The sequence below is a fragment of the Thamnophis elegans genome, chromosome 2 (assembly GCF_009769535.1).
Source record: "Thamnophis elegans isolate rThaEle1 chromosome 2, rThaEle1.pri, whole genome shotgun sequence".
Lineage (NCBI taxonomy): Eukaryota > Metazoa > Chordata > Lepidosauria > Squamata > Colubridae > Thamnophis > Thamnophis elegans.
In genome coordinates this window covers 20,176,707-20,188,720 of record NC_045542.1, presented here as the reverse complement: position 1 = coordinate 20,188,720, position 12,014 = coordinate 20,176,707, and the positions used below count along the sequence as shown (strand labels likewise).

Sequence of the window (12,014 nt, the reverse complement as noted above, 5' to 3'; positions counted from 1 at the left end):
ATCCCCACATGCAGCTAAGCAAATCTGCCTATTTCTGTGAAAGCAAGTTCATCTTTGAAAACTGCAATTCTGATCATTTAGTCAATGTAAGCCAAATAGAGTCAAACTCAACAGGTCCCAAATATTATTCCAAAGAAATGCTTGGCTTCTAAGAAAAGAGGGTTCTCTCCATATCCCAAACACACTTTGTCAAATACATCCAGTTGGGTTTACTTCTCTAAAAAGACTAAGTCACTCACCACATCTCCTTGATGCTTTACTTATATCAGAAATAAATCTTGTTGTGTTCTTACTATTATTCAAACAAAAGACACTTGAATCAGGTTTCTTTTCTCGTGCTTCCTTTACTGAAATTTCTAGAAAATCTCACTCTGGAGGTCACTCCAGAGCATGAACTAGAATATATTGTGGATAATTGCCCTGTTTGAATCAATATGCTTTATCTTCTTTCTTTAATCAGAGATAGACAGCAATTTGCCATTTGACCCAGAAGAACAGGATTTCCCAACCATGGCAACTTTAAGATGTGTGGATTTCAACTCCCAGGATTCTCTAGCTGCCTAAGGAATTCTGGGAGTTGAAGTTCACATGTCTTAAAACTGCCAAGGTTGGGAAACCCTGCAGTAGAAGGTACAGGGCAGTGGTGGGATTCAATTTTTTTTACTACTGGTTTTGTGGGCGCAGCTTTGTGGGTGTGGCGTGGTTTTGTGGGCATGGCAGTTGAAGGTAACTGCAAAATCCCCATTCCCTCCCCATCTCATTAACCTGCTTTCCAGCTTCGTTCTCCTGTTCAGGGCAACAAAAGAAGATCAGCTGGGAGGCAGCAGGGGTGGGGCCAGCCTATTTGCCAGTTCTCTGAACTACTCAAAATTTCCACTACTGGTTCTCAAGAACCTATCAGAACTGGCTGAATACCACCTCTGGTACAGAGAAAAGAGCAAGTAGAGATTCCATGGGAAGAAACATAAGCTACGTCACCCATCCCCAAAAAATTGAGCTAAGAAGTTATCTTCTACTGTGGGTGAAGTGAAGACAGTGGTACTTCCTAATAGTAAAAGACACCCTAGTACTAGAAAGGAACCATTATATTGCATCAAACTCATTCGGAGCAATAAATTAATAAAAAAGTCAGTGAAGAATCTGGGTATTTCCAAAGAAATGATCTGCTTCTCACTTCACATTTTAAAACTTGAAATAGAACAGCAGCTTGAAATTTCCACTGCCAGTTAGTAAAAACACACAGCCCAGCTTCCAGCTGCATGGGTTTCCTGCTGCCCTCTAAGAGTGTGGATGGATTGGAGCTCTGAGGAACAAAGGTAGTCATTGAGCCCTTTGTATGCTCCACAGAAGTTAGTACAACTAAGCTAAAGAACTGCAGATGCTGGCTTTGCATTGGAAGAATAGATACAGGAAATATAAACACATCCAGTTGGATTGTAAAAACCATCACATAATCCTTCACATTATATCTTTGAAAAATGACAGGAAAACAACTGCAAATTTAGAGAACAGAATTGCATTTGCATGGACGCCACACACTCACATATATACAGATATAGACACACACACCTAAAGAAGATAACTTCGTAGCTGATTGGGCATTATAGGCCCACCTAATGGGAAACAATATGAAGGAAAAAAATTTTTTTGATTTGAACCTAGACACTTCATTAAGTGATAGACATATTTGATATACATATATAATCTGTCCCCTGAAGTCTGGCAGGCTTCCATCGATTGATTGATTGATTGATTGATTCAGTCATTCATTCATTCATTCAATTTTTTTTATAGCCAAATCTATCAAGTGATTCTGGGCAACTTGCAATTCTAAAACAATTAAAAACAATAAAAATAGAAAAACATCCAGAAAATAACGTTTTGAAGACGTAGCTTTTCCCTCAATCATTGGGCAAAGACTAAATAATTGCATGTTAGAACTGATTTTTATTGTATTTTTAATTGGTTGTGTTCTATATGATTTTGTGCCCAAGTGCCCAAGAAAGATGGGAAGCTATATAAATATTATAATAAACAAACAGACAAACAAACAAAAATTATGTTTTATTATGTGGCCACAGCAGTGTGATAGCTTAGTGGTGAAGGTGCTCTCCTTCCACTAAGAAGGTTGAGAGTTCAAACCTAGGTAGTTTCTCTCTTAGGGTGAAAAGAAAAAATATCTGCTGTGAACTCCATGTAGGCATCAGGAAGGGCATCCGGCCATTAAACGCTCAGCTCTATCTAGTTGTCCTGCCCCTGCCCCGAATTAAGGGATTACTACTTCTTTTTTTGTAAAAAAACAAAGACACATGAGGCCACAATAAAACAATGCTTCATTTGCAAATTGTAAATAACCAAGTCCTAGTTTAGTTCTAATGCAGGTTTTCTTAACTTTGTTTTTATATTTATGTTTATACTATTTTGTAAGTTGCCTTATCAATGAGATGGACATTATATAAAGTTAATCAATAATAAATAAATAAAAATCATATTAAAATCAAAAAGACATATATGTAGCACTTTATCCAACAAAAGTACTGTACATTAGAGAAATTGAAGATATTCCAGAGATAATGAGGATTTGATTATTTTATGTAGCATAAACACCTATGATTTCAGAATTAATATTTAAACAAAGCTACCCCTTTAATTTATACACCTAAGAATGTTAGAAAATTGCAGGGCAGAATTCAGTTGGAGGATATTGCTTGTGTATTTTTCAGCCAGAGCTTGGCAGGAGAATTTGACACCTAGATTGTTCTTTACTATGTTATATTTTTTTCTGAGCTCAAACTCTTTCTAATTTCCTCAATCTCATCAAAATCATTTAAAATTTGGGCAAATGCTTCCCCTGCTGCTTTTGTTAAATAATTGGAAGTGGGGGAAATGTGCCCTGTCACAAACCCATATTCAGATCAGTCTCTTCCCAGGCTTACTAATGCGAAGTGTATGTCATTGCCACAGGTGGGCATATATCTTGTAAGCACAGAGGCTCCTTTTCAGAAACGAAACATTTATAGAGTTGGGAAGACACGCGATTCTTTAAAATAGTCATATATTCTTTATGTATAAGGGTGTTGACACTGTCCCTGTAACCTCAGACTTTTTCATTCTTAAACACCAGAGCTGAAAAGTGTGACATGCCAAGAGGAAGAGAAAGTGGCTGGGTGAGAAGGGGAGGGGGACCAATTTACAGTAAGGTGATAATTCACGGGCATGTACTTCCCTTCCTTCTTTGGATCCCATTGTGTGATTGCCAGTTACTGCCTAGCTAGCGTGACTGTGCCATTCACAGCAGTGAGCATATAGCAGCCCTTGATGGAGTATTGGTGGTGGCCTTTTTTTTAAAGACGAAAAACACCATCATAAGTTCATTTGGGGTTTTCTCAAACAGTGATGCCTTTCAAAAGTACAAAAGCCGACTCATAGCAAATAACAGTTGCATTGACTTCTCCCCTTCAGTTTGAGACAAAAATACTTCCACACCTTGCAAATAAAACCAAATAAACAGACCAGAATTACAAGGAGAACTTACCACATTCCACCTCTTGGTACACCTGGTTGTAAGAGCTGCTTGGGACAGGGATCTCCCTGGACAGGCAGAGGAACAGCCTTAAGATTTGTTTCTTGGTTCAAAGGAGCAGTAACCGAGTTGATCAGAGACTTCCTCCAGTTGTTCTCGGTTCTGCTGGTGCATGCATCTTTCCTTATGTTATATGGGTTGAGAAGAAAGCAGAGAGGTCACACAGAGGGACAGCCCCTGTCCTTGAACCAGCTCCAGAGAGGGAACTAACTAAGAGCTGAACAGACAACAAGAAAGAGTTGGTGATGGGAGGGACTTTAACAGATGAAGCTTTTCATGGCCAAGGGAGAAGCATGACTTATCACAGCCCCATGCTATCTCTCTTCCCCAATCTGCAGTCCTGTGGTTTAGCAAAGCTGATGGGAATATGCATATCTGGAGGACATCAAGAAAGCTCTTTGCTTACTATCAGCTCATGATCACACGGAGCTACCCGGTTGTTGTTTTTTAAAGGCAGGCATCAGACTGGCAAAATTCTAGGTTGTGAAAAGCTTTGCCTGTTGAATGGCAGTCTGTCATTGGCAAATGTTGAGGATATTCCATCAAATCCACCTCTAGGCTTATAATGCAAATAGCTTCCCATTCTTCTGGCATCAAATCTTCCCACAACTACAACAATTAGCAATAGCAATAGGCTCATATACCACTTCACAGTGCTTTACAGACCTCTCTAAGCAGTTTGCAGAGTCAGCAATATTGACCCCAACAATCTGGGTCCTCATTTTACCCACCTCAGAAGAATGGAAGGTTGAGTCAATCTTGAGCCTGTGAGAATCAAACTGCTAGAGTGCTGGCAATCGGCAGTCTGCAGATGTAGCCTGAAGTACTGCATTCTAACCATTGTGCCACCTTGGCTCATTCAGTATATCAACCTTCCTTCCCCCAGAAAATTCATCTGCATGATTCAGAAGAACTAAACAATTTTAGAAAATGAGAAAGCAGTGGGTGGCTGAAGCTATATTTATGGCAATTACCATCACGTACAATTTCCTCTTTTTTTCATCTTTATTTATAGGGGTTTTTTTTTGGGGGGGGGGAATTGATACACTCTTAATTGTACCAATATGGAAAATATTACTTTAAAAAATACATAGAGGGTATCACTATTCAGGTCTGCCTTAATGCCATGCAATGGGTTTGTATTCAGAAGTAAGCTTATTTTATCAATTAATTTGTTATCTTTATCTAACTGTCTTTAGGAGGTCAAAGTGGGTATATAGCCAGTTTGGTCTAATGCAGTGGTTCCCAAACCTGGCAACTTTAAGACTTGTGGATTTCAACTCCCAGAATTCTCCAGCCAGCAGAGCGAGAGTTGAAGTCCACAAGTCTTAAAGTTGCCAAGTTTGGGAACCACTGGTCTAATGGTTAAGGCACCAGGCTAGAAAGCAGGAGATCACGAGTTCAAGTCCTAACTTAGCTATGGAACCCAGTTGAATGACCTTGGGCAAATCATTCTCTCTCAGCCCAATCCACTTCACAGGATTGTTGTTGTGGGGAAAATAAGAGGACGAAGGTGTGTTTGATATGTTTGCCACATTGAATTATTTGTAAAAATAATAAAGGCAGGATATAAATAAATAAAACAACAAGGTAGACTGAACTGAGTGACTGGTTCAAAATGTTACAGTAAGCTTCCATGGTTGAGGCTAAACCAAACCTATATCTCTCCTAATGTCGCTTTAATTTTTTTTTAATGATTAATTTTTATTAAAAGACAATTTTGCAAAGATTTTAAAAAGTACAGAGTCATAGAAAGATGAAGAAGAAATGAAAAAATACAAAAATGCTAAAGGGTAAAAAGAAAAAGTGAAGAACAACAAACAAGAAAGAAAAAGAAAGATATCTAAAGAAATGACTTACGATCTTCTTTGCTGCAGTTACAAACATAGCAACGATCATTTCCGCCTACCTGTATTGCATATCAGAGTTCCCCATAAACAAACCTCATAAATCAATAAATCCTGAAATCTGCACTTCATTTTTATCCATCTCCAGCAAAAAGAAGTCTATAGTTTCCAGGCTTTTATAAAAGTAAACCTTCCCTCCTTAATCAGCCATCTGCAAACTCAGCCATTTTCACAATCCATTCCTCCATTATTGGTCTTCCGTCTTTGTGCATACAACAGCTTCACTGCAGTCACCACATATATAAATCAATCATCTGTGAGCTTTTTCTAGCTGAGTGACTGTAAGAGCAAAGTTCTGGATTCATCTGAATGTTAATTTTCTAAATTCTTTGTATTATGGAATATATATTGGCGTTCTGGTATTTTTCTGCTTTTTCACAAAAGTCCATGATTTTAACATTCTGACTGCCACACCAGAGTGGTTCTCTGGTGCGTGAAATTGGAGTTACCACAAGGAAAATAAATAAAGTTGCAAGCTATGAAGTGCATCTAAGGTATCTCGTGAGATTAGGCGAGAAAGAAGGATGAGAAAGAACAGAATTGAAAAATGAGTTTTCGAAAGGGCAAAAGTGTGCCTGGTTTCACAATGAATATTGTGCAGATATTTATTTCACCGATTCGGTCAGCTTTCCCCACCACAGCACTCTTCAAAGGTTTTGGAGCACGGCTCCCATAACCCTCAGCTAGCTGACTCAAAATTATGCTGAGTCTTTGCCCAGAACACCTGGAAGGCACCAAGGAGGGAAAGGTGTGTGAATATACTGTAATGATGTAATTATGATGTAATTGTGTACAGATAAAATCAAGAATTAGATCTGTGTCCCAAAGTAAAGCAAGCAACAAAACAAGCACCAGACTTGCAGACAATCTTTGAAGCAATAAAAGTTGCTTCATGTGACTTACAGCAGTGGTGGGATTCAAATTTTTTTACTACGGTTCTGTAGGCATGGCTTGGTGGGTGTGGCAAGGGAAGGATACTATAAAATTCCCATTTCCTCCCAATCATCTGGGACTCAGGAGGCAGAGAATAGATAGGGGGTAAATACCAGAGGTGGTAATTTATCGCTTCTCTGAACTACTCAAAATTTCTGCTACCGATTCTCCAGAACTGGTCAGAACCAGCTGAATACCACCTCTAGACTATAGCCAGGCTAACAAGCTTGCCTATCATGGACTTGCTGTCAGTTGGGAGAAGGGCCGTAGCCAAATTCCTAAATTCATCCCCAGCATATTCTGGTGATGTTTGCTGTGGGGTGGGGGAGTGGGAATGGAGAAACGCTTGAGGGGAGTGCCTGCCAGAAAATCAAGAGCCCTTTGACAAACTGTGGAGGAAGATAACACTGACTTGAATTAAGAAAGCTAAAATGTTGAGGTCGATGGGCAGAAGGTATCTCACTTATGTTCCTCATTATTTTAACTCAAGATAACTATGTAGCATTTGCAGCCCCTAAAGTGGGGTGGAGGGACTGAGTGCAACTCCAAGTCTCAGCGCCCTGCATTTTTTGGGGTCATTGTATGCAATTGCATTTGCCCAGTTGTTACGTGCCTTCTACAATATGGTGCTTTTTCCCTGACACAAACTGCTAAATCAGAGAAAATATATCTTATTTTTGTAGCTCATCCCAACATAGCATTGAAGCCAATTTTGCAATGAAAACAATACGTTTTGGAGGTATGTAACCTGGGGAGGGGTGTGTGTGTGTGTTGCACTGCTTTGGATTAGCTGTGCAGCTGGGAGCCCCCATTGCTGCACCCATTGCTGGCTCCGCTAAGAGGCAAGAAACCCACTTTTCTCTTAGAATTGCTGGATGCTCTTTTCCTCTTCCGGCAAAGAATCCAGTCTAACCTTACCTATTGGTTCCTCCTCTCAGTAAAGGAAGCTTTGTGATGTTGTGAAATCACGAGCTGATGAAAAGCCAGTTCATCCGCTCTTTAATTTTTTCTTTTTAGGTGTCAAATGTTGTGACTGAACTTTTCTTGTTTCAGATTGATTCGGCTCCTCGCTTTCATTCTCTTCCCCTCTTCTTTCTTGATTTACAAAACAAAGCAATTATGTTTGAGGACATACTTTGCAACTTTTCCTTTTGGGCACATTTTCCTAAGGCACATTTTTTTTTGTTTTAGTTTAATCTGATCGTTTTATTATTAAAACTTAAACCACAACTTGTTTCTACTATTTTGTTTAACGCGATTGCTGTTGGAAGTTGGTCCTAGTTGTTTTCATCTCATCTCATCGATGAATTTTTATTCTGTGCGCATTTTTAAAGAAAGGTATATTTGTTTTAAACTGCGCAAAACATCTGGACTTAGAACTGCCTCTTTCCACTTTTATGCTGTAATAAGTCACAGGTGCTCAGACATCCCCAGAGGCTCCCAGGTTATAGTTTATTAGAAGAACAGATTCAGAATTTATTCCTTCACATTTGTGAGGAAGGCTGGCTGTGTGAGGAACAGCCCCTATTAGCTAGTCATGGACTAGCCGAGGTGGCGCAGTGGTTAAATGCAGCACTGCAGGCTACTTCAGCTGACTGTAGTTCTACAGTTCGGCTGTTCAAATCTCACCGGCTCAGGGTTGACTCAGCCTTCCATCCTTCCGAGGTGGGTAAAATGAGGACCCGGATTGTTGTTGGGGGCGATATGCTGACTCTGTAAACCGCTTAGAGAGGGCTGAAAACCCTATGAAGTGGTATATAAGTCTAACTGCTATTGCTATTGCTATGGACAGAATTAGATAAATTATTTTGCAATGTTATAATTTTCTTCTGCATCACATCCTTGGGCTATTTAGAAGCAGCTGACAAGCGGGTGTTGGAAGAAATGTCCTTCTGGGTTCAGCTCCAAGTGGGGGAAAAGACACTGGAGACATGGAGGCTGCTTGGAAAGATGGTTTAGTGGTGGACAGGACCACATGGCTTGAGGTCCTGAGCAGAAAAAGTGATCACATGCTTCAAGATATTGAGTGAAGAAGAAAAAGAGAGAAAAGAAGGGGCTTGCTGGGTTTTTTTATATTCTGTTCGGCCCCATCTCTCTGTTTCCTGTTCCTGTGTAAGAAATGTATCCTGATTGGTTGTCAGATTCCCATGGGGCCATGCAGGGGCAACTCTCTAGGCTGTCTTGAGTCCAAGTTTGGTTGAATTCCCAGATGCCATGTGGTGAGCTGGGTAAAGGGCTAATACTATCATACCTTAATTCCATCATCCAGGAGCTGAAGGGGAAGGGTCTTTGTTATGTAGAATAGACTGGCCCAGACTTTTTTAATGGCCCATTAACAAAAGTGGGGGCTATTAAGAGTGAGTCTGTTTCCTGCCTAAAAACATGTTTCTCCATTTCTGATCCAGGGAAATATAATAGTCTGCCTTCTTAATATTTACCAGGGTATTTCTGTTTTCTAGTAGAGTGGTAGGTTTTAACTTCCTACACTGGACAAGCCCCAGTGAAGTTGCTTGTTTTCCCTTCCTTGTGTATAAGGATTTGTGCACCTACTTTGATCTGTTCCATGAGATCAATCCTAACCTTCCCTTCCATATTTAATTTTGCCTGCTAGCCATCTTCTTCCCTTAACAGTTTTTTAAAAAATATAATGATGTTTTTCCTCAGAGGAGGTCGCTGGTTCTTCCTGCATTCAACTTTATCTTCATCACAAAATAAGGGAGAGGTGATATGAAAAAAGAAAACTTGCTCCAGGTCGTCTTTATGGTGAGTTCTCACCAAATTTTCTCTATGCCCAGGCTGCCATTTTAACCACTACATTACAGACAGCTAAAGAAGCTTCTTGGATGAGAAATGAAACGTCTTCAAAGAAAAACCAGAAAGTCCAGTTGCCTCTTGAAAAAGCACCTTTGGGACAACCATGACTTGGATGACTGAGAATAGACACTACATTACATCATTTCAGTATTATTCTCAAACTTAAGATTGCTGGCTTTTCAGGCAATTGCCAGATTCATGATTTTAACATCATCTTGTAGTGAGAAGCACACTTCTTTCCATATGTGAAATGTACTCACTTCAACAAGTAGGATTTTGTTACAGACCCAGGAGAAGGCATGGCCAATTGATTTTGAACTCCTGGCAAAAGGAGTTGAAGGATGTCTGTTGGATAGCACAACTCCCGCTAGCCACTAGATGTCAGCAAAGGGTTAGGTTTTTTAAAAAATATTTTTACTTTTTGATGGCCATTCAGCATTTTTCAGCTCAGATTTAGTAGCCCTAATTTGTGAAAAAGGTGTTAAAGAGTTCAACAGAAATTAATTCTCAACTTCTCTTTATCTTTGATTTAGTTAATCCTGAGCTGCAATCAAGATGCAGTTTGAAACAAAAGTTGTTTGAGTAATGATCAAGTTAACTAATTTTAGTTAACTAAAAATGTTTCATCAAATTATGGTAATACACTCTAGTTCCAAATGTGCAAATGAAGAAGAAAAACTGAGCGTCTGGAAATGTGGGGATGCAAGTTAGTTAGCCAGGACATGGGAAGCACTAGACAAAACTTCCATCCTGAATAGCAAAATGGGAATTTGTGGCTTGGTATAGTGCACAAACTGTGACTTATTCAACAAACCATAATTAAGCCAACTACAGTTGTGACTTGTCAGATTTGGATGAAGTGCTCTGGAGTTTCCACCAAAGCTTCATTAGCATTCAAGCTTCTTAATGTAAGATAAATTTTATGAGGCCTCATAGGTCTTCCATCCCACTGTAATCTTTCTGAGTGTCCCCATAACTTTCCCCATATTTTATTCCTTCCTCAGAAAAAGTGGAATTAATCTATCTTCTAAATTGAAGGTATGCCAAGATCTCACATGGTAACATTATTTATGATCAGTTTATGATAATGCATTTTCCTATACTTTTTTTTGGCCACCTGTATAGCGCATAAAGATTCAATTCATTGATGGTTGTGAGTACACTACTCAGGAATAATAAAATCCACAACAAAGGTAAAGGTTCCCCTCGCACATATGTGCTAGTTCTTCCCGACTCTAGGGGGCGATGCTCATCTCTGTTTCAAAGCCAAAGTGCCAGCGCTGTCCGAAGACATCTCCGTGGTCATGTGACTAAATGCCAAAGGTGCATGGAACCCTGTTACCTTCCCACCAAAGGTGGTTCCTATTTTTGTACTTGCATTTTTACATGCTTTCGAACTGCTAGTTGGCAGAAGCTGGGACAAGTAATGGGAGCTCACTCTGTTACACGGCACTAGGATTCGAACCACCAAACTGCCAAACTTTCTGATCAACAAGCTCAGCCACCTTAGAAATTCACAATACTTGCTTTTTAATTGCTATGCAGATACTATAGCATCAGCAATACAGGATGATTTATTTCTGCTTATAAGGTAGCAATCATAGGTGCCAAGAACAGTTCAAGCTGAATTTGTATTGAGAGCCATTTTGGTCTATTGATTAAGGCACCATGCTACAAACTGGGAGACTATGAGTTTTAGTCCTGCCTTTTGCTTAAAAGTCACTGGGTGACCTTGGGCTAGTCCCTCTCTCTCTCAGTCCAACAACCCAACAGGGTTGTTGTGGGGGAAATAGGAGGAGGAAGGAAATTAGGTAAGTTCAGTGCTATGAGTTACTTACAATGTTGATGAAGATGTTATCCATTCAGCCATCCAACTCTTAAAAGTGTGATATAAATAAATTTCTGCTGATCTGCTGTTCTTTAAATTACTGGGATATAACCGTGAAATCTGTTGTGATACAGCCTAAAGGGGCATGCCATCACTGGCGAATGGTGTATATACATCCATCAGAGGCTGAGGTAAAACATGTGTGTGAGGAAAGAGCTTCATGAGAGTGAGAATGAACACCAAGCATACGTGACAGTACGTGACAATAGTTTCTGAGTAGGAGGAAGTGCTTGCCTGAGGATTTGGTGTGGGAAATACAGATCTTAGTTGTTGCCAGAGTCAAAATGTTACTTCTGCGATAATATCTTCCCCATCTCAAACTGTAATCACCATATGAAAGAAAATATTCTACAGGTACTTTCCCCTCTACCTGGGTATAAATATAGAAGAACAATAAAGAAGCTAACTCACCCATGGGACAACCATTTTCATTTTGACTAATGATAGGGCTGGCCTTGGGAAAAGCTACAAGCTGCTGACAGATTTCACCCATCATACTAAGATGTGTTGTGTTTTTAAAAATACAAACCACATGCAGCTGGGTTTATCCCACCAGGCTAATGCCATACCAGTTGCTAATCTGTTAAGCATGTTGTATGACTTTAGCCTACTCTACTCTTGCATATATACCCACACTGGGGAGAAGCCAGGGTGATTTTGCATCTGCATTCACACAGTAGATTCAATCCTAAAGCAATTTGTTCGGTTGTGGTTTACCATATTGTAGGCATCCAACGCCTGTGATTTATAGACCATGGTTTTCCACTGAATAATTATGAGATCCACGGGCAATTGGAGTTAGGCAATGACCCATAGCTCTGTGTACATGAGAACGGCTGGAAAGTTCGGGTTATTTTTAAAATTTATCTGGCGTCCCAATGCCCTTTTA

General features: G+C 39.7%; 1 protein-coding gene across 1 annotated transcript in view; it reads right to left on the bottom strand.

Moving 5' to 3' along the window:
- Window positions 1-3,766, bottom strand: part of ITGB7 (integrin subunit beta 7) — a 49,548-nt gene extending 45,782 nt beyond the window's left edge. The window contains exon 1 of the mRNA XM_032212163.1: window positions 3,536-3,766. The gene's annotated coding sequence lies outside the window, so the exon portion shown is untranslated. The remainder of the gene's footprint in view (window positions 1-3,535) is intronic.
- Window positions 3,767-12,014: the final 8,248 nt, after the last annotated feature.